The following is a 27,767-nucleotide window of genomic DNA, read 5'->3' as shown; positions in this document are numbered from 1 at the left end:
CCAAGATACCGGTTCGATTACCTTCCCTACCTCGTGGTATAGACTTCTTTATCATGATTTTAATCTCTAAACCCGAGATTTCTTTAAATTTTATCCAATTTCTGTTAGCTTTGATCTATTTATGACTTCTTTGTCAAAGTTAAATGTTACATTTTCAAGGATTTGACTCCCATTTGGCTTTAAAAGTGAAATCTTTATTTCTATTTTGGCTTTTTGCAAAAGAACATTTGAGTATATTACCTTTCTCTTATTTTGATATATACAAATGATTTGCCTTTTGACCTTATCTTTGATTTGGAATGTGATGTTCTTGAATACGTAACGAGAACACTTCCGTTCCTCTGATGAGAATCTGGTTCTGTCGGAAAATTTTATTTGAAACTTTTGAAAGAATTTTGATTCTTACGATAAGTGACCTTTTAAATGTTTTGGTTACCGATTCCAATTTTAGTTTTATTTTTATAACCTTTCATTTATACTTTCAAGTACTGTAATTTTTAAAACTTTTCCTAAACCATTCACAAACATCTCCAAATTTAAGAGTGCCAATACCTGCAAAAGCTAATAAACTAATTTACATAACCACGCTAAAGACACGGGGATATAATGATACAAACCAAATATGAGAAAGGGAGACATATGTCCCTAAAATGTATGTGACATAAAAAGGGTTTAAGGGTTACAATAAAATAAAACCAATCTAGGTCCCAAGGTTACTTTGCTCGCTAGCTCGTCCATGTACCCCATATATGCATCACCTACCTGTCATTCGCATTTTATACAAATACGAAAGCCACAGTCAGTGGGGAGTAACTCCGAGTTCTCCCAGCCACGAAATGTCATAATTAATGTAACATGTAAACATAAGAATATGAATATGAATAACACATAGCCTTAGCATATAGATGCTAGACAATCGTGCTTATCATGTGAACAACAATATAACAACACATAGTCCTAGCATGCGAATACTAGACCGACTCATACTACACTATCATGTGAATCACATAACATCCAGAATCCAAACTCTATCAACCATAGCCGGCTTGCATCTCACCTTCTATGATTCATAGAATCACCATACAAGAAAGGGCAATATATCAAAGACAGACATAAGTTCTTAGTCCCGTCAATAGTCACTTTGTAACTCAAGTCTATACCACGAGGTAGGGAAGGTAATCGAACCGGTATCTTGGCTCGGCGGTTACTATTAAGAAAACATGGCCAAGAGACAACACAACCCTAGCCTAAAATCTCCGCAGACCTAGACATGCGGATACACACCACCGCACCCAAGACTCACAACTTTTTTTAAAACAAAGTGAAGTGAGTACCCTAAGGACACCACCGAAGGGTTGGCTAGTACTTAAGCTGACCCCATACTATCAAAATAAGTACCTGAGGTCATGCCCCAACTTGGATAAACATCCACTAGTCAGGAACACAAAGGCTATCAAGCAGTGAACATATACTCGTCAGAGACTATAAAGACCTATCTATGATGAAGGCCGAAATACTCACCTAGGACCTAGTCACAGCTAGTCCCAGCTTGAATATTTTAGCCCACACCACCCAAAACTCACCACATAAGTCAAGTAAGACACCCACTTAACCTTAAGAGGGCAAAAAGTCCTACTTACCAACATAAATTCTAACATTCTATCATGTGAAAGCTATATAAATGTCTATTTACAGCATACAATCCCAACAGTTCCTCAATAAGAATTCAATACTAATTTCCAATTCTAACAATATTAACCAAATTAAAGGCTTCGGGGAAACTAGGGCCGTTTTTACAATATAAGAAGCTAATTAAATCAACTAATTACACATGTGAGATAAAAATATAATGAATGGCCTAAAACAAGAAAAAGGCCGACTATCTAATTCATTCAACCGAATTTTTACCCGCAACCCCAGCCCTGCGACAGGTACGGGTTAAATTGCGGCTGACCAATCACTCAATTGACTGACATCGCATCAGTCAAAGGGACAAAGGCTCGGTTTTCGGCACAATCAACAAAACATGGCAATTATTGCTATAAAATTTACCTTGAGCCTAAACACTTAACAAACAACAAGCACAACATTAACTACTAATGTGACATTAATTCGTCGAGTAACTCGGAATAGTTACCTTACGCTAGCAAAGAGACAAGTAATAAACTTGAGAAAGCTTCTAAAACCCAAAATTACTCTTCATCTTCAACCACATATGAGTCACCTAAAATAATAAACTTGAGAGATGGGTAAGATGGGTAGATTTAGGATCTTATGTTGTAGTCTCTTTGTGTTTGCTCTGATACCAACTGTAATTTTTAAAACTTTTCCTAAACCATTCACAAACATCTCCAAATTTAAGAGTGCCAATACCTGCAAAAGCTAATAAACTAATTTACATAACCACGCTAAAGACACGGGGATATAATGATACAAACCAAATATGAGAAAGGGAGACATATGTCCCTAAAATGTATGTGACATAAAAAGGGTTTAAGGGTTACAATAAAATAAAACCAATCTAGGTCCCAAGGTTACTTTGCTCGCTAGCTCGTCCATGTACCCCATATATGCATCACCTACCTGTCATTCGCATTTTATACAAATACGAAAGCCACAGTCAGTGGGGAGTAACTCCGAGTTCTCCCAGCCACGAAATGTCATAATTAATATAACATGTAAACATAAGAATATGAATATGAATAACACATAGCCTTAGCATATAGATGCTAGACAATCGTGCTTATCATGTGAACAACAATATAACAACACATAGTCCTAGCATGCGAATACTAGACCGACTCATACTACACTATCATGTGAATCACATAACATCCAGGAATCCAAACTCTATCAACCATAGCCGGCTTGCATCTCACCTTCTATGATTCATAGAATCACCATACAAGAAAGGGCAATATATCAAAGACAGGCATAAGTTCTTAGTCCCGTCAATAGTCACTTTGTAACTCAAGTCTATACCACGAGGTAGGGAAGGTAATCGAACCGGTATCTTGGCTCAGCGGTTACTATTAAGAAAACATGGCCAAGAGACAACACAACCCTAGCCTAAAATCTGCGCAGACCTAGACATGCGGATACACACCACCGCACCCAAGACTCACAACTTTTTTTAAAACAAAGTGAAGTGAGTACCCTAAGGACACCACCGAAGGGTTGGCTAGTACTTAAGCTGACCCCATACTATCAAAATAAGTACCTGAGGTCATGCCCCAACTTGGATAAACATCCACTAGTCAGGAACACAAAGGCTATCAAGCAGTGAACATATACTCGTCAGAGACTATAAAGACCTATCTATGATGAAGGCCGAAATACTCACCTAGGACCTAGTCACAGCTAGTCCCAGCTTGAATATTTTAGCCCACACCACCCAAAACTCACCACATAAGTCAAGTAAGACACTAAAATTAACGTATCGAATTATGATGAAATTAATTAATTAGCTAAGCATATATATATAAATCGTTAAATGATGTAATTAAATTCAAAATAGCAATTAAAAGAATTTTATTCAACTTAATAAAATACGGGGTGTTACAACTCGGTTTTCATAAAAAAAAACAGGTTTGCCGAAACAAAATTTGCCACACGAAATTTTATGCAATTATTTTGACCGATCTTTAACATATAGCGATGAATATCGATTACAATACAATATGCAAAGATCGAAAATGAACACAAAACAAAAGATAAATATTACCGTGTAAACTTGACACGGATCACAAGGCACAAAACAAGAAAAAAACGCAGCAAAAAAAAAAATTTCTGCCGAGTAAAAAAAAATTTGAGCCGTGGCAATTTTTTTAACCAAAATTCATCGTTTCAACAATCGTTTGATGAAAAACACATATAAAAATTTACGTAACCTGGCTCTGATACCACTTGTAGGGTTACATCCGTATAAAACCCTTTCTTTATAGGATTATAACGCAAAATTTATATGTAGTTTATAGTCATAAAACGAAAATCATAAAGAAACGATTAAGCAATAGAAATCAACCTCGGGTCCTTTGTAGTGCGGCGTAAAGAACAGAAATCAACAGAGATTTCCTCCTAATTGAAACACCCAAGACCGTCTGAGATTATGCCCTTGTGCTAGAAGAGAATTCTCTAATTGCCTTGCAATATTGAGAGAATTGTATTGTGAGTTTTTCTTAGATGAGAGATCCGAATCTTTGAGAGGCAAGCTATTCTCAAAAACCCTAAAATTTTAGTAAAAATGAATTAGGTTAAAAAGTGAAGGAGAAAGCTCTCCTTATCACTTCTCTAAATCGGCCAAGACCGAGTGGACAAGGGGAATATGGGCTTTCATCTTCTCCTTGTTTTTGACTCGTGGTCCGGTCCATAATGCGCTAAGTGTATACGACGCGGTTTCATTATAAACTGTCATCGGTTATCGGAAATTAAGGCATCAACTAATAATACGGGTTAGTTGAATTATTAATACATGTCCGACAAAACAAAGATTGTATAATTATATTCAATATACATTTAATTAAATATAAAACGCTTATATTTAATTTTACGAATTAATTGGTTAATTCGCTTTTAGCCCATGATATTTAATCCGTATTAAATATAAGATCTCAACATCACATTTTGACTAATTATTAGTCAAATAACTCGACTAACCGGTTAGTCAAATTTTGCATCTACATGACTGTATTTTCATACCGTCACATCTCTCAAACGTATCCTATAGGTGTGACTTTTAGGGACCAGTTGATCACCGCCATCTGTATGACAATAACGTCAAACTTATCTAGCAAGCCAACCGTTATTGATAAACGTGGATCAACTGATAATAATACCAAAAGTATGCCCTTTGATCCTTTTAGAGATTTATAAGTCCTTGCACTAACTGTTAAGGACACCAGCCCCAACAGAGTGAACCCTTTTTGGGGGGACCGGGTATCCTAAAACGGGACGAGAAAGGGTTTAGGGTCTGATTAGGATCCCCCTAATCAAACACTCAACCCTTTCTCTTTCTTCTCATTCGAAGGCGGCAAGACAAAAAGACACCCTAGAGGGGCCGAGTGAACCCCTTTTGGGGGGACCGGGTATCCAAAAACGGGACGGGAAAGTGTTTAGGGTTTTATTAGGATCCCCCCTAATCAAAGCCTAAACCCTTTCCCTTGCTTCTCATTTGAAGGCAGCAAGACAAAAAGACAGCCTAGAGGGACTGAGTGAACCCTTTTTTGGGTGGCCGGGTATCCTAACACGGGACGGGAAAGGGTTTAGGATTTCATTAGGCGGACCGCTACCGCGGATCCCCCTAATCAAACCCTAAACCCTTTTCCTTGCTTCTCATTCGATGGCGGCAAGACAAAAAGACACTCTAGAGGGGCCGAGTGAACCCTTTTTGGGGGGACCGGGTATCCTAAAACGGGACGGTAAAGGGTTTAGGGTTTGATTAGGATCCCCCTAATCAAACCCTAAACCTTTTCCCTTGCTTCTCATTCGAAGGCGGCAAGACAAAAAGACATCCTAGAGGGGCCGAGTGAACCCTTTTTTTGGGGGGCCGGGTATCCTAAAACGGGACGGGAAAGGGTTTAGGGTTTGATTAGGCAGACCGCTACCACGGTTCCCCCTAATCAAACGCTAAACCCTTTCCCTTGCTTTTAATTTGAAGGCGGCAAGACAAAAATACACCCTAGAGGGGCCGAGAGAACCCTTTTTTGGGGGGCCGGCTTTTTGGGGGGACCGGGTATCCTAAAACGGGACGGGAAAGGGTTTAGGGTTTTATTAGGATCCCCCTAATCAAAGCCTAAACCCTTTCCCTTGCTTCTCATGTGAAGGCGGCAAAACAAAAAGACACCCTAGAGGGACCGAGTGAACCCTTTTTTGGGTGGCCGGGTATCCTAACATGGGACGGGAAAGGGTTTAGGATTTCATTAGGCGGACCGCTACCGCGGATCCCCCTAATCAAACCCTAAACCCTTTCCCTTGCTTCTCATTCGACGGCGGCATGACAAAAAGACACCCTAGAGGGGCCGAGTGAACCCTTATTGGGGGGACCGGGTATCCTAAAATGGGACGGGGAAGGGTTTAGGGTTTGATTAGGATCCCCCTAATCAAACCCTATACCCTTTCCCTTGCTTCTCATTCGAAGGCGGCAAGACAAAAAGACACCCTAGAGGGGCCGAGTGAACCCTTTTTTTTGGGGGCCGGGTATCCTAAAACGGGACGGGAAAGGGTTTAGGTTTTGATTAAGCGGACCACTACCGCGGATCCCCCTAATCAAACCCTAAACCCTTTCCCTTGCTTCTCATTCGAAGGCGGCAAGACAAAAAGACACCCTAGAGGGGCCGAGTGAACCCATTTTGGGGGACCAGGTATCCTAAAATGGGATGGGAAAGGGTTTAGGGTCTCCCCCTAATCAAACCCTAAACCCTTTCCCTTACTTCTCATTCGAAGGCGGCAAGACAAAAAGACACCCTAGATGGACCGAGTGAACTCTTTTTTGGGGGGCCGTGTATTCTAAAACGGGACGGGAAAGGGTTTAGGATTTGATTAGGCGGACCGCTACCGCGGATCCCCTTATTCAAACCCTAAACCCTTTACCTTGCTTTTCATTTGAAGGCGGCAAGACAAAATGACACCCTAAAGGGGCCGAGTGAACCCTTCTTGGGGGACCGGGTATCCTAAAATGGGACGGGAAAGGGTTTAGGGTCTGATTAGGATCCCCTAATCAAACCCTAAATCCTTTCCCTTACTTCTTATTTGAAGGCGGCAAGACAAAAATACACCCTAGAGGGGCCGAGTGAACCCTTTTTTGGGGGGCCGGGTATCCTAAAATAGGACGGGAAAGGGTTTAGGGTTTGATTAGGCGGACCGCTACCGCGGATCCCCCTAATCAAACCCTAAACCCTTTCCCTTAGTTCTCATTCGATGGCGGCAAGACAAAAAGACACCCTAGAGGGGCCGAGTGAACCCTTTTTTGGGGGGCCGGGTATCCTAAAACGGGACGGGAAAGGGTTTAGGGTTCGATTAGGCGAACCACTACCGCGGATCCCCTTAATCGAACCCTGAACCCTTTCTCTTGCTTCTCATTTGAAGGCGGCAAGACAAAAATACACCCTAGAGGGGCCGAGTGAAACCTTTTTGGGGGCGGCTTTTAGTGGGGACCGGGTATCCTAAAACGGAAGGAAAGGGCTTAGGGTTTGATTAGGCGGACGCCACCGCAGATCCCCCTAATCAAACCCTAAACCCTTTCCCTTGATTCTCATTCGAAGGCGGCAAGACAAAAAGACACCCTAGAGGGGCCGAGTGAACCCTTTTTTGGGGGCCGGGTATCCTAAAACGGGGACAGAAAGGGTTTAGGTTTTGATTAAGCGGACCACTACCGCGGATCCCCCTAACCAAACCCTAAACCCTTTCCCTTGCTTTTCATTTGACGGCGGCAAGACAAAAATACACCCTAGAGGGGCCGAGAGAACCCTTTTTTGGGGGCCGGCTTTTGGGGGACCGGGTATCCTAAAACGGGACGGGAAAGGGCTTAGGGTTTGGTTAGACGGACCGCTACCACGGATCCCCCTAATCAAACCCTAATTCCTTTCCCTTACTTCTCATTCGAAGGCGGCAAGACAAAAAGACACCCTAGAGGAGCCGAGTGAACTCTTTTTGGGGGCCGTGTATCCTAAAACGGGACGGGGAAAGGGTTTAGGGTCTGATTAGGATCCCCTAATCAAACCCTAAACCCTTTCCCTTTCTTCTCATTCGAAGGCGGCAAGACAAAAAGACACCCTAGAGGGGCCGAGTGAACCCCTTTTTGGGGGGACCGGGTATCCAAAAACGGGACGGGAAAGGGTTTAGGGTTTTATTAGAATCCCCCTAATCAAAGCCTAAACCCTTTCCCTTACTTCTCATTTGAAGGCGGCAAGACAAAAAGACACCCTAGAGGGACCGAGTGAACCCTTTTTTGGGTGGCCGGGTATCCTAACACGGGACGGGAAAGGGTTTAGGATTTCATTAGGCGGACCGCTACCGCGGATCCCCCTAATCAAACCCTAAACCCTTTCCCTTGCTTCTCATTCGAAGGCGGCAAGACAAAAAGACACTATAGAGGGGCCGAGTGAACCCTTTTTGGGGGGACCGGGTATCCTAAAACGGGACGGTAAAGGGTTTAGGGTTTGATTAGGCAGACCGCTACCGCGGTTCCCCCTAATCAAACCCTAAACCCTTTCCCTTGCTTTTAATTTGAAGGCGGTAAGACAAAAATACACCCTAGAGGGGCCGAGAGAACCCTTTTTTGGGGGACCAGGTACCCTAAAATGGGATGGGAAAGGGTTTAGGGTCTCCCCCTAATCAAACCCTAAACCCTTTCCCTTACTTCTCATTCGAAGGCGGCAAGACAAAAAGACACCCTAGATGGACCGAGTGAACTCTTTTTTGGGGGGCCGTGTATTCTAAAACGGGACGGGAAAGGGTTTAGGATTTGATTAGGCGGACCGCTACCGCGGATCCCCTTATTCAAACCCTAAACCCTTTACCTTGCTTTTCATTTGAAGGCGGCAAGACAAAAAGACACCCTAAAGGGGCCGAGTGAACCCTTCTTGGGGGACCGGGTATCCTAAAATGGGACGGGAAAGGGTTTAGGGTCTGATTAGGATCCCCTAATCAAACCCTAAATCCTTTCCCTTACTTCTTATTTGAAGGCGGCAAGACAAAAATACACCCTAGAGGGGCCGAGTGAACCCTTTTTTGGGGGGCCGGGTATCCTAAAATAGGACGGGAAAGGGTTTAGGGTTTGATTAGGCGGACCGCTACCGCGGATCCCCCTAATCAAACCCTAAACCCTTTCCCTTAGTTCTCATTCGATGGCGGCAAGACAAAAAGACACCCTAGAGGGGCCGAGTGAACCCTTTTTTGGGGAGCCGGGTATCCTAAAACGGGACGGGAAAGGGTTTAGGGTTCGATTAGGCGAACCACTACCGCGGATCCCCTTAATCGAACCCTGAACCCTTTCTCTTGCTTCTCATTTGAAGGCGGCAAGACAAAAATACACCCTAGAGGGGCCGAGTGAAACCTTTTTTGGGGGGCCGGCTTTTTGTGGGGACCGGGTATCCTAAAACGGAACGGGAAAGGGCTTAGGGTTTGATTAGGCGGACCGCTACCGCAGATCCCCCTAATCAAACCCTAAACCCTTTCCCTTGATTCTCATTCGAAGGCGGCAAGACAAAAAGACACCCTAGAGGGGCCGAGTGAACCCTTTTTTTGGGGGGCCGGGTATCCTAAAACGGGACAGGAAAGGGTTTAGGTTTTGATTAAGCGGACCACTACCGCGGATCCCCCTAACCAAACCCTAAACCCTTTCCCTTGCTTTTCATTTGACGGCGGCAAGACAAAAATACACCCTAGAGGGGCCGACAGAACCCTTTTTTGGGGGGCCGGCTTTTTGGGAGGACCGGGTATCCTTAAACGGGACGGGAAAGGGCTTAGGGTTTGGTTAGACGGACCGCTACCACGGATCCCCCTAATCAAACCCTAATTCCTTTCCCTTACTTCTCATTCGAAGGCGGCAAGACAAAAAGACACCCTAGAGGAGCCGAGTGAACTCTTTTTGGGGGGGCCGGGTATCCTAAAACGGGACGGGAAAGGGTTTAGGGTCTGATTAGGATCCCCCTAATCAAACCCTCAACCCTTTCCCTTTCTTCTCATTCGAAGGCGGCAAGACAAAAAGACACCCTAGAGGGGCCGAGTGAACCCCTTTTGGGGGGACCGGGTATCCAAAAACGGGACGGGAAAGGGTTTAGGGTTTTATTAGAATCCCCCTAATCAAAGCCTAAACCCTTTCCCTTGCTTCTCATTTGAAGGCGGCAAGACAAAAAGACACCCTAGAGGGACCGAGTGAACCCTTTTTTGGGTGGCCGGGTATCCTAACACGGGACGGGAAAGGGTTTAGGATTTCATTAGGCGGACCACTACCGCGGATCCCCCTAATCAAACCCTAAACCCTTTCCCTTGCTTCTCATTCAAAGGCGGCAAGACAAAAAGACACCATAGAGGGGCCGAGTGAACCCTTTTTGGGGGGCCGGGTATCCTAAAACGGGACGGTAAAGGGTTTAGGGTTTGATTAGGCAGACCGCTACCGCGGTTCCCCCTAATCAAACCCTAAACCCTTTCCCTTGCTTTTAATTTGAAGGCGGTAAGACAAAAATACACCCTAGAGGGGCCGAGAGAACCCTTTTTTGGGGGGCCGGCTTTTTGGGGGGACCGGGTATCCTAAAACGGAACCGGAAAGGGTTTAGGGTTTTATTAGGATCCCCCTAATCAAAGCCTAAACCCTTTCCCTTGCTTCTCATGTGAAGGCGGCAAGACAAAAAGACACCCTAGAGGGACCGAGTGAACCCTTTTTTGGGTGGCCGGGTATCCTAACATAGGACGGGAAAGGGTTTAGGATTTCATTAGGCGGACCGCTACCGCGGATCCCCTAATCAAACCCTAAACCCTTTCCCTTGCTTCTCATTCGACGGCGGCATGACAAAAAGACACCCTAGAGGGGCCGAGTGAACCCTTTTGGGGGGGACCGGGTATCCTAAAACGGGACGGGGAAGGGTTTAGGGTTTGATTAGGATCCCCCTAATCAAACCCTATACCCTTTCCCTTGCTTCTCATTCAAAGGCGGCAAGACAAAAAGACACCCTAGAGGGGCCGAGTGAACCCTTTTTTTGGGGGGCCGGGTATCCTAAAACGGGACGGGAAAGGGTTTAGGTTTTGATTAAGCGGACCACTACCGCGGATCCCCCTAATCAAACCCTAAACCCTTTCCCTTGCTTCTCATTCGAAGGCGGCAAGACAAAAAGACACTCTAGAGGGGCCGAGTGAACCCTTTTTGGGGGGACCGGGTATCCTAAAACGGGACGGGAAAGGGTTTAGGGTTTGATTAGGCAGACCGCTACCGCGGTTCTCCCTAATCAAACCCTAAACCCTTTCCCTTGCTTTTAATTTGAAGGCGGTAAGACCAAAATACACCCTAGAGGGGCCGAGAGAACCTTTTTTGGGGGGCCGGCTTTTTGGGGGGACCGGGTATCCTAAAACGGGACGGGAAAGGGTTTAGGGTTTTATTAGGATCCCCCTAATCAAAGCCTAAACCCTTTCCCTTGCTTCTCATGTGAAGGCGGCAAGACAAAAAGACACCCTAGAGGGACCGAGTGAACCCTTTTTTGGGTGGCCGGGTATCCTAACATGGGACGGGAAAGGGTTTAGGATGTCATTAGGCGGACCGCTACCGCGGATCCCCTAATCAAACCCTAAACCCTTTCCCTTGCTTCTCATTCGACGGCGGCATGACAAAAAGACACCCTAGAGGGGCCGAGTGAACCCTTTTTGGGGGGACCGGGTATCCTAAAACGGGACGGGGAAGGGTTTAGGGTTTGATTAGGATCCCCCTAATCAAACCCTATACCCTTTCCCTTGCTTCTCATTCGAAGGCGGCAAGACAAAAAGACACCCTAGAGGGGCCGAGTGAACCTTTTTTGGGGGGCCGGGTATCCTAAAACGGGACGGGAAAGGGTTTAGGTTTTGATTAAGCGGACCACTACCGCGGATCCCCCTAATCAAACCCTAAACCCTTTCCCTTGCTTCTCATTCGAAGGCGGCAAGACAAAAAGTTACCCTAGAGGGGCCGAGTGAACCCTTTTTGGGGGACCAGGTATCCTAAAATGGGATGGGAAAGGGTTTAGGGTCTCCCCCTAATCAAACCCCAAACCCTTTCCCTTGCTTCTCATTCGAAGGCGGCAAGACAAAAAGACACCCTAGATGGACCGAGTGAACTCTTTTTTGGGGGGCCGTGTATCCTAAAACGGGACGGGAAAGGGTTTAGGATTTGATTAGGCGGACCGCTACCGCGGATCCCCTTATTCAAACCCTAAACCCTTTACCTTGCTTTTCATTTGAAGGCGGCAAGACAAAAAGACACCCTAAAGGGGCCGAGTGAACCCTTCTTGGGGGACCGGGTATCCTAAAATGGGACGGGAAAGGGTTTAGGGTCTGATTAGGATCCCCTAATCAAACCCTAAACCCTTTCCCTTACTTCTCATTCGAAGGCGGCAAGACAAAAAGACACCCTAGAGGGGCCGAGTGAACCCTTTTTTTGGGGGGCCGGGTATCCTAAAACGGGACGGGAAAGGGTTTAGGGTTTGATTAGGCGGACCACTACCGCGGATCCCCTAATCAAACCCTAAACCCTTTCCCTTGCTTTTCATTTGACGGCGGCAAGACAAAAATACACCCTAGAGGGGCCGATTTAACCCTTTTTTGGGGGCCGGCTTTTGGGAGGACCGGGTATCCTTAAACGGGACGGGAAAGGGCTTAGGGTTTGGTTAGACGGACCGCTACCACGGATCCCCCTAATCAAACCCTAATTCCTTTCCCTTACTTCTCATTCGAAGGCGGCAAGACAAAAAGACACCCTAGAGGGGCCGAGTGAACCCTTTTTGGGGGGACCGGGTATCCTAAAACGGGACGGGAAAGGGTTTAGGTTTGATTAGGATCCCCCTAATCAAACCCTAAACCCTTTCCCTTTCTTCTCATTCGAAGGCGGCAAGACAAAAAGACACCCTAGAGGGGCCGAGTGAACCCCTTTTGGGGGGACCGGGTATCCAAAAACGGGACGGGAAAGGGTTTAGGGTTTTATTAGAATCCCCCTAATCAAAGCCTAAACCCTTTCCCTTGCTTCTCATTTGAAGGCGGCAAGACAAAAAGACACCCTAGAGGGACCGAGTGAACCCTTTTTTGGGTGGCCGGGTATCCTAACACGGGACGGGAAAGGGTTTAGGATTTCATTAGGCGGACGACTACCGCGGATCCCCCTAATCAAACCCTAAACCCTTTCCCTTGCTTCTCATTCGAAGGCGGCAAGACAAAAAGACACTATAGAGGGGCCGAGTGAACCCTTTTTGGGGGGACCGGGTATCCTAAAACGGGACGGTAAAGGGTTTAGGGTTTGATTAGGCAGACCGCTACCGCGGTTCCCCCTAATCAAACCCTAAACCCTTTCCCTTGCTTTTAATTTGAAGGCGGTAAGACAAAAATACACCCTAGAGGGGCCGAGAGAACCCTTTTTTGGGGGGCCGGCTTTTTGGGGGGACCGGGTATCCTAAAACGGGACCGGAAAGGGTTTAGGGTTTTATTAGGATCCCCCTAATCAAAGCCTAAACCCTTTCCCTTGCTTCTCATGTGAAGGCGGCAAGACAAAAAGACACCCTAGAGGGACCGAGTGAACCCTTTTTTGGGTGGCCGGGTATCCTAACATAGGACGGGAAAGGGTTTAGGATTTCATTAGGCGGACCGCTACCGCGGATCCCCTAATCAAACCCTAAACCCTTTCCCTTGCTTCTCATTCGACGGCGGCATGACAAAAAGACACCCTAGAGGGGCCGAGTGAACCCTTTTGGGGGGACCGGGTATCCTAAAACGGGACGGGAAGGGTTTAGGGTTTGATTAGGATCCCCTAATCAAACCCTAAACCCTTTCCTTGCTTCTCATTCAAAGGCGGCAAGACAAAAAGACACCCTAGAGGGGCCGAGTGAACCCTTTTTTGGGGGCCGGGTATCCTAAAACGGGACGGGAAAGGGTTTAGGGTTTGATTAGGCGGACCACTACCGCGGATCCCCTTAATCAAACCCTAAACCCTTTCCCTTGCTTCTCATTCGAAGGCGGCAAGACAAAAAGACACTCTAGAGGGGCCGAGTGAACCCTTTTTGGGGGACCGGGTATCCTAAAACGGAACGGGAAAGGGTTTAGGGTTTGATTAGGCAGAGACCGCTCGCGGTTCTCCCTAATCAAACCCTAAACCCTTTCCCTTGCTTTTAATTTGAAGGCGGTAAGACCAAAATACACCCTAGAGGGGCCGAGAGAACCTTTTTTGGGGGGCCGGCTTTTTGGGGGGACCGGGTATCCTAAAACGGGACGGGAAAGGGTTTAGGGTTTTATTAGGATCCCCCTAATCAAACCCTATACCCTTTCCCTTGCTTCTCATTCGAAGGCGGCAAGACAAAAAGACACCCTAGAGGGGCCGAGTGAACCCTTTTTTTGGGGGGCCGGGTATCCTAAAACGGGACGGGAAAGGGTTTAGGTTTTGATTAAGCGGACCACTACCGCGGATCCCCCTAATCAAACCCTAAACCCTTTCCCTTGCTTCTCATTCGAAGGCGGCAAGACAAAAAGTTACCCTAGAGGGGCCGAGTGAACCCTTTTTGGGGGACCAGGTATCCTAAAATGGGATGGGAAAGGGTTTAGGGTCTCCCCCTAATCAAACCCCAAACCCTTTCCCTTGCTTCTCATTCGAAGGCGGCAAGACAAAAAGACACCCTAGATGGACCGAGTGAACTCTTTTTTGGGGGGCCGTGTATCCTAAAACGGGACGGGAAAGGGTTTAGGATTTGATTAGGCGGACCGCTACCGCGGATCCCCTTATTCAAACCCTAAACCCTTTACCTTGCTTTTCATTTGAAGGCGGCAAGACAAAAAGACACCCTAAAGGGGCCGAGTGAACCCTTCTTGGGGGACCGGGTATCCTAAAATGGGACGGGAAAGGGTTTAGGGTCTGATTTGGATCCCCTAATCAAACCCTAAACCCTTTCCCTTACTTCTCATTCGAAGGCGGCAAGACAAAAAGACACCCTAGAGGGGCCGAGTGAACCCTTTTTTTGGGGGGCCGGGTATCCTAAAACGGGACAGGAAAGGGTTTAGGTTTTGATTAAGCGGACCACTACCGCGGATCCCCCTAACCAAACCCTAAACCCTTTCCCTTGCTTTTCATTTGACGGCGGCAAGACAAAAATACACCCTAGAGGGGCCGACAGAACCCTTTTTTGGGGGGCCGGCTTTTTGGGAGGACCGGGTATCCTTAAACGGGACGGGAAAGGGCTTAGGATTTGGTTAGACGGACCGCTACCACGGATCCCCCTAATCAAACCCTAATTCCTTTCCCTTACTTCTCATTCGAAGGCGGCAAGACAAAAAGACACCCTAGAGGAGCCGAGTGAACTCTTTTTTGGGGGGCCGTGTATCCTAAAACGGGACGGGAAAGGGTTTAGGGTCTGATTAGGATCCCCCTAATCAAACCCTCAACCCTTTCCCTTTCTTCTCATTCGAAGGCGGCAAGACAAAAAGACACCCTAGAGGGGCCGAGTGAACCCCTTTTGGGGGGACCGGGTATCCAAAAACGGGACGGGAAAGGGTTTAGGGTTTTATTAGAATCCCCCTAATCAAAGCCTAAACCCTTTCCCTTGCTTCTCATTTGAAGGCGGCAAGACAAAAAGACACCCTAGAGGGACCGAGTGAACCCTTTTTTGGGTGGCCGGGTATCCTAACACGGGACGGGAAAGGGTTTAGGATTTCATTAGGCGGACCACTACCGCGGATCCCCCTAATCAAACCCTAAACCCTTTCCCTTGCTTCTCATTCGAAGGCGGCAAGACAAAAAGACACTATAGAGGGGCCGAGTGAACCCTTTTTGGGGGGACCGGGTATCCTAAAACGGGACGGTAAAGGGTTTAGGGTTTGATTAGGCAGACCGCTACCGCGGTTCCCCCTAATCAAACCCTAAACCCTTTCCCTTGCTTTTAATTTGAAGGCGGTAAGACAAAAATACACCCTAGAGGGGCCGAGAGAACCCTTTTTTGGGGGGCCGGCTTTTTGGGGGGACCGGGTATCCTAAAACGGGACCGGAAAGGGTTTAGGGTTTTATTAGGATCCCCCTAATCAAAGCCTAAACCCTTTCCCTTGCTTCTCATGTGAAGGCGGCAAGACAAAAAGACACCCTAGAGGGACCGAGTGAACCCTTTTTTGGGTGGCCGGGTATCCTAACATAGGACGGGAAAGGGTTTAGGATTTCATTAGGCAGACCGCTACCGCGGATCCCCTAATCAAACCCTAAACCCTTTCCCTTGCTTCTCATTCGACGGCGGCATGACAAAAAGACACCCTAGAGGGGCCGAGTGAACCCTTTTTGGGGGGACCGGGTATCCTAAAACGGGACGGGGAAGGGTTTAGGGTTTGATTAGGATCCCCCTAATCAAACCCTATACCCTTTCCCTTGCTTCTCATTCAAAGGCGGCAAGACAAAAAGACACCCTAGAGGGGCCGAGTGAACCCTTTTTTTGGGGGGCCGGGTATCCTAAAACGGGACGGGAAAGGGTTTAGGGTTTGATTAGGCGGACCACTACCGCGGATCCCCCTAATCAAACCCTAAACCCTTTCCCTTGCTTCTCATTCGAAGGCGGCAAGACAAAAAGACACTCTAGAGGGGCCGAGTGAACCCTTTTTGGGGGGACCGGGTATCCTAAAACGGGACGGGAAAGGGTTTAGGGTTTGATTAGGCAGACCGCTACCGCGGTTCTCCCTAATCAAACCCTAAACCCTTTCCCTTGCTTTTAATTTGAAGGCGGTAAGACCAAAATACACCCTAGAGGGGCCGAGAGAACCTTTTTGGGGGGCGGCTTTTTGGGGGACAGGGTATCCTAAAACGGGACGGGAAAGGGTTTAGGGTTTTATTAGGATCCCCCTAATCAAAGCCTAAACCCTTTCCCTTGCTTCTCATGTGAAGGCGGCAAGACAAAAAGACACCCTAGAGGGACCGAGTGAACCCTTTTTTGGGTGGCCGGGTATCCTAACATGGGACGGGAAAGGGTTTAGGATGTCATTAGGCGGACCGCTACCGCGGATCCCCTAATCAAACCCTAAACCCTTTCCCTTGCTTCTCATTCGACGGCGGCATGACAAAAAGACACCCTAGAGGGGCCGAGTGAACCCTTTTTGGGGGGACCGGGTATCCTAAAACGGGACGGGGAAGGGTTTAGGGTTTGATTAGGATCCCCCTAATCAAACCCTATACCCTTTCCCTTGCTTCTCATTCGAAGGCGGCAAGACAAAAAGACACCCTAGAGGGGCCGAGTGAACCCTTTTTTTGGGGGGCCGGGTATCCTAAAACGGGACGGGAAAGGGTTTAGGTTTTGATTAAGCGGACCACTACCGCGGATCCCCCTAATCAAACCCTAAACCCTTTCCCTTGCTTCTCATTCGAAGGCGGCAAGACAAAAGTTACCCTAGAGGGGCCGAGTGAACCCTTTTTGGGGGACCAGGTATCCTAAAATGGGATGGGAAAGGGTTTAGGGTCTCCCCCTAATCAAACCCCAAACCCTTTCCCTTGCTTCTCATTCGAAGGCGGCAAGACAAAAAGACACCCTAGATGGACCGAGTGAACTCTTTTTTGGGGGGCCGTGTATCCTAAAACGGGACGGGAAAGGGTTTAGGATTTGATTAGGCGGACCGCTACCGCGGATCCCCTTATTCAAACCCTAAACCCTTTACCTTGCTTTTCATTTGAAGGCGGCAAGACAAAAAGACACCCTAAAGGGGCCGAGTGAACCCTTCTTGGGGGACCGGGTATCCTAAAATGGGACGGGAAAGGGTTTAGGGTCTGATTAGGATCCCCTAATCAAACCCTAAACCCTTTCCCTTACTTCTCATTTGAAGGCGGCAAGACAAAAAGACACCCTAGAGGGGCCGAGTGAACCCTTTTTTGGGGGGCCGGGTATCCTAAAACGGGACGGGAAAGGGTTTAGGGTTTGATTAGGATCCCCCTAATCAAACCCTAAACCCTTTCCCTTTCTTCTCATTTGAAGGCGGCAAGACAAAAAGACACCCTAGAGGGGCCGAGTGAACCCCTTTTGGGGGGACCGAGTATCCTAAAACGGGACGGGAAAGGGTTTAGGGTTTTATTAGGATCCCCCTAATTAAAGCCTAAACCCTTTCCCTTGCTTCTCATTTGGAGGCGGCAAGACAAAAAGACACCCTAGAGGGACCGAGTGAACCCTTTTTTGGGTGGTCGGGTATCCTAACACGGGACGGGAAAGGGTTTAGGATTTCATTAGGCGGACCGCTACCGCGGATCCCCCTAATCAAACCCTAAACCCTTTCCCTTGCTTCTCATTCGAAGGCGACAAGACAAAAAGACACCCTAGAGGGGCCGAGTGAACCCTTTTTGGGGGGACCGGGTATCCTAAAACGGGACGGGGAAGGGTTTAGGGTTTGATTAGGATCCCCCTAATCAAACCCTATACCCTTTCCCTTGCTTCTCATTCGAAGGCGGCAAGACAAAAAGACACCCTAGAGGGGCCGAGTGAACCCTTTTTTTGGGGGGCCGTGTATCCTAAAACGGGACGGGAAAGGGTTTAGGATTTGATTAGGCGGACCGCTACCGCGGATCCCCTTATTCAAACCCTAAACCTTTTACCTTGCTTTTCATTTGAAGGCGGCAAGACAAAAAGACACCCTAAAGGGGCCGAGTGAACCTTTCTTGGGGGACCGGGTATCCTAAAATGGGACGGGAAAGGGTTTCGGGTCTGATTAGGATCCCCTAATCAAACCCTAAACCCTTTCCCTTACTTCTCATTTGAAGGCGGCAAGACAAAAATACACCCTAGAGGGGCCGAGTGAACCCTTTTTTGGGGGGCCAGGTATCCTAAAATAGGACGGGAAAGGGTTTAGGGTTTGATTAGGCGGACCGCTACCGCGGATCCCCCTAATCAAACCCTAAAGCCTTTCCCTTGGTTCTCATTCGATGGCGGCAAGACAAAAAGACACCCTAGAGGGGCCGGGTGAACCCTTTTTTGGGGGGCCGGGTATCCTAAAACGGGACGGGAAAGGTTTTAGGGTTCGATTAGGCGGACCACTACCGCGGATCCCCTTAATCAAACCCTGAACCCTTTCTTTTGCTTCTCATTTGAAGGCGGCAAGACAAAAATATACCCTAGAGGGGCCGAGTGAAACCTTTTTTGGGGGGCCGGCTTTTTGTGGGGCCCGGGTATCCTAAAACGGAACGGGAAAGGGCTTAGGGTTTGATTAGGTAGATCGCTACCGCAGATCCCCCTAATCAAACCCTAAACCCTTTCCCTTGAATCTCATTCGAAGGCGGCAAGACAAAAAGACACCCTAGAGGGGCCGAGTGAACCCTTTTTGGGGGGACCGGGTATCCTAAAATGGGACGGGAAAGGGTTTAGGGTCTGATTAGGATCCCCCTAATCAAACCCTAAACCCTTTCCCTTTCTTCTCATTCGAAGGCGGCAAGACAAAAAGACACCCTAGATGGGCCGAGTGAACCCCTTTTGGGGGGACCGGGTATCCAGAAATGGGACGGGAAAGGGTTTAGGGTTTTATTAGGATCCCCCTAATCAAAGCCTAAACCCTTTCCCTTGCTTCTCATTTGAAGGCGGCAAGACAAAAAGACACCCTAGAGGGGCCGAGTGAACCCTTTTTGGGGGGACCGGGTATCCTAAAATGGGACGGGAAAGGGTTTAGGGTCTGATTAGGATCCCCCTAATCAAACCCTCAACCCTTTCCCTTTCTTCTCATTCGAAGGCGGCAAGACAAAAAGACACCCTAGAGGGGCCGAGTGAACCCCTTTTGGGGGGACCGAGTATCAAAAAACGGGACGGGAAAGGGTTTAGGGTTTTATTAGGATCCCCCTAATCAAAGCCTAAACCCTTTCCCTTGCTTCTCATTTGAAGGCGGCAAGACAAAAAGACACCCTAGAGGGACCGAGTGAACCCTTTTTTGGGTGGCCGGGTATCCTAACACGGGACGGGAAAGGGTTTAGGATTTCATTAGGCGGACCGCTACCGCGGATCCCCCTAATCAAACCCTAAACCCTTTCCCTTGCTTCTCATTCGAAGGCGGCAAGACAAAAAGACACTCTAGAGGGGCCGAGTGAACCCTTTTTGGGGGGACCGGTTATCCTAAAACGGGACGGTAAAGGGTTTAGGGTTTGATTAGGATCCCCCTAATCAAACCCTAAACCTTTTCCCTTGCTTCTCATTCGAAGGCGGCAAGACAAAAAGACACCCTAGAGGGGCCGAGTGAACCCTTTTTTTGGAGGGCCGGGTATCCTAAAACGAGACGGGAAAGGGTTTAGGGTTTGATTAGGCAGACCGCTACCGCGGTTCCCCCTAATCAAACCCTAAACCCTTTCCCTTGCTTTTAATTTGAAGGCGGTAAGACAAAAATACACCCTAGAGGGGCCGAGAGAACCCTTTTTTGGGGGGCCGGCTTTTTGGGGGGACCGGGTATCCTAAAACGGGACGGGAAAGGGTTTAGGGTTTTATTAGGATCCCCCTAATCAAAGCCTAAACCCTTTCCCTTGCTTCTCATGTGAAGGCGGCAAGACAAAAAGACACCCTAGAGGGACCGAGTGAACTCTTTTTTGGGTGGTCGGGTATCCTAACATGGGACGGGAAAGGGTTTAGGATTTCATTAGGCGGACCGCTACCGCGGATCCCCTAATCAAACCCTAAACCCTTTCCCTTGCTTCTCATTCGACGGCGGCATGACAAAAAGACACCCTAGAGGGGCCGAGTGAACCTTTTTTGGGGGGACCGGGTATCCTAAAACGGGACGGGGAAGGGTTTAGGGTTTGATTAGGATCCCCCTAATCAAACCCTATACCCTTTCCCTTGCTTCTCATTCGAAGGTGGCAAGACAAAAAGACACCCTAGAGGGGCCGAGTGAACCCTTTTTTTGGGGGGCCGGGTATCCTAAAACGGGACGGGAAAGGGTTTAGGTTTTGATTAAGCGGACCACTACCGCGGATCCCCCTAATCAAACCCTAAACCCTTTCCCTTGCTTCTCATTCGAAGGCGGCAAGACAAAAAGTTACCCTAGAGGGGCCGAGTGAACCCTTTTTGGGGGACCAGGTATCCTAAAATGGGATGGGAAAGGGTTTAGGGTCTCCCCCTAATCAAACCCTAAACCCTTTCCCTTGCTTCTCATTCGAAGGCGGCAAGACAAAAAGACACCCTAGATGGACCGAGTGAACTCTTTTTTGGGGGGCCGTGTATCCTAAAACGGGACGGGAAAGGGTTTAGGATTTGATTAGGCGGACCGCTACCGCGGATCCCCTTATTCAAACCCTAAACCCTTTACCTTGCTTTTCATTTGAAGGCGGCAAGACAAAAAGACACCCTAAAGGGGCCGAGTGAACCCTTCTTGGGGGACCGGGTATCCTAAAATGGGACGGGAAAGGGTTTAGGGTCGATTAGGATCCCTAATCAAACCCTAAACCCTTTCCCTTACTTCTCATTTGAAGGCGGCAAGACAAAAATACACCCTAGAGGGGCCGAGTGAACCCTTTTTTGGGGGCCGGGTATCCTAAAATAGGACGGGAAAGGGTTTAGGGTTTGATTAGAAGGACCGCTACCGCGGATCCCCCTAATCAAACCCTAAACCCTTTCCCTTGGTTCTCATTCGATGGCGGCAAGACAAAAAGACACCCTAGAGGGGCCGAGTGAACCCTTTTTTGGGGGGCCGGGTATCCTAAAACGGGACGGGAAAGGGTTTAGGGTTCGATTACGATCCCCCTAATCAAACCCTAAACCCTTTCCCTTTCTTCTCATTCGAAGGCGGCAAGACAAAAAGACACCCTAGAGGGGCCGAGTGAACCCCTTTTGGGGGGACCGAGTATCCTAAAACGGGACGGGAAAGGGTTTAGGGTTTTGTTAGGATCCCCCTAATTAAAGCCTAAACCCTTTCCCTTGCTTCTCATTTGAAGGCGGCAAGACAAAAAGACACCCTAGAGGGACCGAGTGAACCCTTTTTTGGGTGGTCGGGTATCCTAACACGGGACGGGAAAGGGTTTAGGATTTCATTAGGCGGACCGCTACCGCGGATCCCCCTAATCAAACCCTAAACCCTTTCCCTTGCTTCTCATTCGAAGGCGACAAGACAAAAAGACACCCTAGAGGGGCCGAGTGAACCCTTTTTGGGGGGACAGGATATCCTAAAATGGGACGGGAAAGGGTTTAGGGTTTGAATAGGATCCCCCTAATCAAACCCTATACCCTTTCCCTTGCTTCTCATTCGAAGGCGGCAAGACAAAAAGACACCCTAGAGGGGCCGAGTGAACCCTTTTTTTTGGGGGGCCGGGTATCCTAAAACGGGATGGGAAAGGGTTTAGGTTTTGATTAAGCGGACCACTGCCGTGGATCCCCCTAATCAAACCCTAAACCCTTTCCCTTGCTTTTCATTTAAAGGCGGCAAGACAAAAATACACCCTAGAGAGGCCGAGAGAACCCTTTTTTGGGGGGCCGGCTTTTTGGGGGGACCGGGTATCCTAAAACGGGACGGGAAAGAGCTTAGGGTTTGGTTAGACAGACCGCTACCGCGGATCCCACTAATCAAACCCTAAACCCTTTCCCTTGCTTCTCATTCGAAGGTGGCAAGACAAAAAGACACCCTAGAGGAGCCGAGTGAACCCTTTTTGGAGGACCGGGTATCCTAAAATGGGACGGGAAAGGGTTTAGGGTCTCCCCTTAATCAAACCCTAAACCCTTTCCCTTGCTTCTCATTCGAAGGCGGCAAGACAAAAAGACACCCTAGAGGGACCGAGTGAACTCTTTTTTGGGGGGCCGTGTATCCTAAAACGGGACGGGAAAGGGTTTAGGATTTGATTAGGCAGACCGCTACCGCGGATCCCCTTATTCAAACCCTAAACCCTTTACCTTGCTTTTCATTTGAAGGGGGCAAGACAAAAAGACACCCTAAAGGGGCCGAGTGAACCTTTCTTGGGGGACCGGGTATCCTAAAATGGGACGGGAAAGGGTTTAGGGTCTGATTAGGATCCCCTAATCAAACCCTAAACCCTTTCCCTTACTTCTCATTTGAAGGCGGCAAGACAAAAATACACCCTAGAGGGGCCGAGTGAACCCTTTTTGGGGGGACCGGTATCCTAAAATGGGACGGGAAAGGGTTTAGGGTTTGATTAGGCGGACCGCTACCGCGGATCCCCTAATCAAACCCTAAACCCTTTCCCTTGGTTCTCATTCGATGGCGGCAAGACAAAAAGACACCATAGAGGGGCCGAGTGAACCCTTTTTTGGGGGGCCGGGTATCCTAAAACGGGACGGGAAAGGGTTTAGGGTTCGATTAGGCGGACCACTACCGCGGATCCCCTTAATCAAACCCTGAACCCTTTCTTTTGCTTCTCATTTGAAGGCGGCAAGACCAAAATACACCCTAGAGGGGCCGAGTGAAACCTTTTTTGGGGGCGAGGCTTTTGTGGGGACCGGGTATCCTAAAACGGAACGGGAAAGGGCTTAGGGTTTGATTAGGTAGACCGCTACCGCAGATCCCCCTAATCAAACCCTAAACCCTTTCCCTTGATTCTCATTCGAAGGCGGCAAGACAAAAAGACACCCTAGAGGGGCCGAGTGAACCCTTTTTGGGGGGACCGGGTATCCTAAAACGGGACGGGGAAAGGGTTTAGGGTCCGATTAGGATCCCCCTAATCAAACCCTAAACCCTTTCCCTTTATTCTCATTCGAAGGCGGCAAGACAAAAAGACACCCTAGAGGGGCCGAGTGAACCCCTTTTGGGGGGACCGAGTATCCTAAAACGGGACGGGAAAGGGTTTAAGGTTTTATTAGGATCCCCCTAATTAAAGCCTAAACCCTTTCCCTTGCTTCACATTTGAAGGCGGCAAGACAAAAAGACACCCTAGAGGGACCGAGTGAACCCTTTTTTGGGTGGCCGGGTATCCTAACACGGGACGGGAAAGGGTTTAGGATTTCATTAGGCGGACCGCTACCGCGGATCCCCTAATCAAACCCTAAACCCTTTCCCTTGCTTCTCATTCGAAGGCGGCAAGACAAAAGACACCCTAGAGGGGCCGAGTGAACCCTTTTTGGGGGACCGAGTATCCTAAAACGGGACGGGAAAGGGTTTAGGGTTTTGTTAGGATCCCCCTAATTAAAGCCTAAACCCTTTCCCTTGCTTCTCATTTGAAGGCGGCAAGACAAAAAGACACCCTAGAGGGACCGAGTGAACCCTTTTTTGGGTGGTCGGGTATCCTAACACGGGACGGGAAAGGGTTTAGGATTTCATTAGGCGGACCGCTACCGCGGATCCCCTAATCAAACCCTAAACCCTTTCCCTTGCTTCTCATTCGAAGGCGACAAGACAAAAAGACACCCTAGAGGGGCCGAGTGAACCCTTTTTGGGGGGACAGGATATCCTAAAATGGGACGGGAAAGGGTTTAGGGTTTGATTAGGATCCCCCTAATCAAACCCTATACCCTTTCCCTTGCTTCTCATTCGAAGGCGGCAAGACAAAAAGACACCCTAGAGGGGCCGAGTGAACCCTTTTTTTTGGGGGGCCGGGTATCCTAAAACGGGACGGGAAAGGGTTTAGGGTTTGATTAAGCGGACCACCGCCGTGGATCCCCTAATCAAACCCTAAACCCTTTCCTTGCTTTTCATTTAAAGGCGGCAAGACAAAAATACACCCTAGAGAGGCCGAGAGAACCCTTTTTTGGGGGCCGGCTTTTGGGGGACCGGGTATCCTAAAACGGGACGGGAAAGGGCTTAGGGTTTGGTTAGACAGACCGCTACCGCGGATCCCACTAATCAAACCCTAAACCCTTTCCCTTGCTTCTCATTCGAAGGTGGCAAGACAAAAAGACACCCTAGAGAAGCCGAGTGAACCCTTTTTGGAGGACCGGGTATCCTAAAATGGGACGGGAAAGGGTTTAGGGTCTCCCCTTAATCAAACCCTAAACCCTTTCCCTTGCTTCTCATTCGAAGGCGGCAAGACAAAAAGACACCCTAGAGGGACCGAGTGAACTCTTTTTTGGGGGGCCGTGTATCCTAAAACGGGACGGGAAAGGGTTTAGGATTTGATTAGGCAGACCGCTACCGCGGATCCCCTTATTCAAACCCTAAACCCTTTACCTTGCTTTTCATTTGAAGGGGGCAAGACAAAAAGACACCCTAAAGGGGCCGAGTGAACCTTTCTTGGGGGACCGGGTATCCTAAAATGGGACGGGAAAGGGTTTAGGGTCTGATTAGGATCCCCTAATCAAACCCTAAACCCTTTCCCTTACTTCTCATTTGAAGGCGGCAAGACAAAAATACACCCTAGAGGGGCCGAGTGAACCCTTTTTTGGGGGGCCAGGTATCCTAAAATAGGACGGGAAAGGGTTTAGGGCTTGATTAGGCGGACCGCTACCGCGGATCCCCCTAATCAAACCCTAAACCCTTTCCCTTGGTTCTCATTCGATGGCGGCAAGACAAAAAGACACCATAGAGGGGCCGAGTGAACCCTTTTTTGGGGGGCCGGGTATCCTAAAACGGGACGGGAAAGGGTTTAGGGTTCGATTAGGCGGACCACTACCGCGGATCCCCTTAATCAAACCCTGAACCCTTTCTTTTGATTCTCATTTGAAGGCGGCAAGACCAAAATACACCCTAGAGGGGCCGAGTGAAACCTTTTTTGGGGGGCCGGCTTTTTGTGGGGACCGGGTATCCTAAAACGGAACGGGAAAGGGCTTAGGGTTTGATTAGGTAGACCGCTACCGCAGATACCCCTAATCAAACCCTAAACCCTTTCCCTTGATTCTCATTCGAAGGCGGCAAGACAAAAAGACACCCTAGAGGGGCCGAGTGAACCATTTTTGGGGGGACCGGGTATCCTAAAACGGGACGGGAAAGGGTTTAGGGTCTGATTAGGATCCCCCTAATCAAACCCTAAACCCTTTCCCTTTCTTCTCATTCGAAGGCGGCAAGACAAAAAGACACCCTAGAGGGGCCGAGTGAACCCCTTTTGGGGGGACCGAGTATCCTAAAACGGGACGGGAAAGGGTTTAAGGTTTTATTAGGATCCCCCTAATTAAAGCCTAAACCCTTTCCCTTGCTTCACATTTGAAGGCGGCAAGACAAAAAGACACCCTAGAGGGACCGAGTGAACCCTTTTTTGGGTGGCCGGGTATCCTAACACGGGACGGGAAAGGGTTTAGGATTTCATTAGGCGGACCGCTACCGCGGATCCCCCTAATCAAACCCTAAACCCTTTCCCTTGCTTCTCATTCGAAGGCGGCAAGACAAAAAGACACTCTAGAGGGGCCGAGTGAACCCTTTTTGGGGGGACCGGGTATCCTAAAACGGGACGGTAAAGGGTTTAGGGTTTGATTAGGATCCCCCTAATCAAACCCTAAACCTTTTCCCTTGCTTCTCATTCGAAGGCGGCAAGACAAAAAGACACCCTAGAGGGGCCGAGTGAACCCTTTTTTTGGGGGGCCGGGTATCCTAAAACGGGACGGGAAAGGGTTTAGGGTTTGATTAGGCAGACCGCTACCGCGGTTCCCCCTAATAAAACCCTAAACCCTTTCCCTTGCTTTTAATTTGAAGGCGGTAAGACAAAAATACACCCTGGAGGGGCCGAGAGAACCCTTTTTTGGGGGGCCGGCTTTTTGGGGGGACCGGGTATCCAAAAACGGGACGGGAAAGGGTTTAGGGTTTTATTAGGATCCCCCTAATCAAAGCCTAAACCCTTTCCCTTGCTTCTCATGTGAAGGCGGCAAGACAAAAAGACACCCTAGAGGGACCGAGTGAACCCTTTTTTGGGTGGCCGGGTATCCTAACATGGGACGGGAAAGGGTTTAGGATTTCATTAGGCGGACCGCTACCGCGGATCCCCTAATCAAACCATAAACCCTTTCCCTTGCTTCTCATTCGACGGCGGCATGACAAAAAGACACCCTAGAGGGGCCGAGTGAACCCTTTTTGGGGGGACCGGGTATCCTAAAACGGGACGGGGAAGGGTTTAGGGTTTGATTAGGATCCCCCTAATCAAACCCTATACCCTTTCCCTTGCTTCTCATTCGAAGGCGGCAAGACAAAAAGACACCCTAGAGGGGCCGAGTGAACCCTTTTTTTGGGGGGCCGGGTATTCTAAAACGGGACGGGAAAGGGTTTAGGTTTTGATTAAGCGGACCACTACCGCGGATCCCCCTAATCAAACCCTAAACCCTTTCCCTTGCTTCTCATTCGAAGGCGGCAAGACAAAAAGTTACCCTAGAGGGGCCGAGTGAACCCTTTTTGGGGGACCAGGTATCCTAAAATGGGATGGGAAAGGGTTTAGGGTCTCCCCCTAATCAAACCCTAAACCCTTTCCCTTGCTTCTCATTCGAAGGCGGCAAGACAAAAAGACACCCTAGATGGACCGAGTGAACTCTTTTTTGGGGGGCCGTGTATCCTAAAACGGGACGGGAAAGGGTTTAAGATTTGATTAGGCGGACCGCTTTCGCGGATCCCCTTATTCAAACCCTAAACCCTTTACCTTGCTTTTCATTTGAAGGCGGCAAGACAAAAAGACACCCTAAAGGGGCCGAGTGAACCCTTCTTGGGGGACCGGGTATCCTAAAATGGGACGGGAAAGGGTTTAGGGTCTGATTAGGATCCCCTAATCAAACCCTAAACCCTTTCCCTTACTTCTCATTTGAAGGCGGCAAGACAAAAATACACCCTAGAGGGGCCGAGTGAACCCTTTTTTGGGGGGCCGGGTATCCTAAAATAGGACGGGAAAGGGTTTAGGGTTTGATTAGAAGGACCACTACCGCGGATCCCCCTAATCAAACCCTAAACCCTTTCCCTTGGTTCTCATTCGATGGCGGCAAGACAAAAAGACACCCTAGAGGGGCCCAGTGAACCCTTTTTTGGGGGGCCGGGTATCCTAAAACGGGACGGGAAAGGGTTTAGGGTTCGATTAGGATCCCCCTAATCAAACCCTAAACCCTTTCCCTTTCTTCTCATTCGAAGGCGGCAAGACAAAAAGACACCCTAGAGGGGCCGAGTGAACCCCTTTTGGGGGGACCGAGTATCCTAAAACGGGACGGGAAAGGGTTTAGGGTTTTATTAGGATCCCCCTAATTAAAGCCTAAACCCTTTCCCTTGCTTCTCATTTGAAGGCG

The 27,767-nt window shown here is 48.5% G+C and overlaps 1 long non-coding RNA gene across 3 annotated transcripts in view; it reads right to left on the bottom strand.

Annotated features, from left to right (window-relative positions):
* Positions 1-527: 527 nt before the first annotated feature.
* Positions 528-27,767, bottom strand: part of LOC141626730 (uncharacterized) — a 284,804-nt gene continuing 257,564 nt past the window's right edge. For all 3 annotated transcript variants that reach the window (XR_012536319.1, XR_012536321.1, XR_012536320.1), the window contains 2 exons: positions 2,138-2,224; positions 528-762 (listed from right to left, as the gene is read on the bottom strand). This is a non-coding gene — a long non-coding RNA (uncharacterized LOC141626730). The remainder of the gene's footprint in view (positions 763-2,137; positions 2,225-27,767) is intronic.

Source organism: Silene latifolia, chromosome Y (assembly GCF_048544455.1).
Source record: "Silene latifolia isolate original U9 population chromosome Y, ASM4854445v1, whole genome shotgun sequence".
NCBI classification, from domain to species: Eukaryota; Viridiplantae; Streptophyta; class Magnoliopsida; order Caryophyllales; family Caryophyllaceae; genus Silene; species Silene latifolia.
Note: the sequence above shows the minus strand (reverse complement) of the source record. Positions and strands in the feature narration are given on the sequence as shown.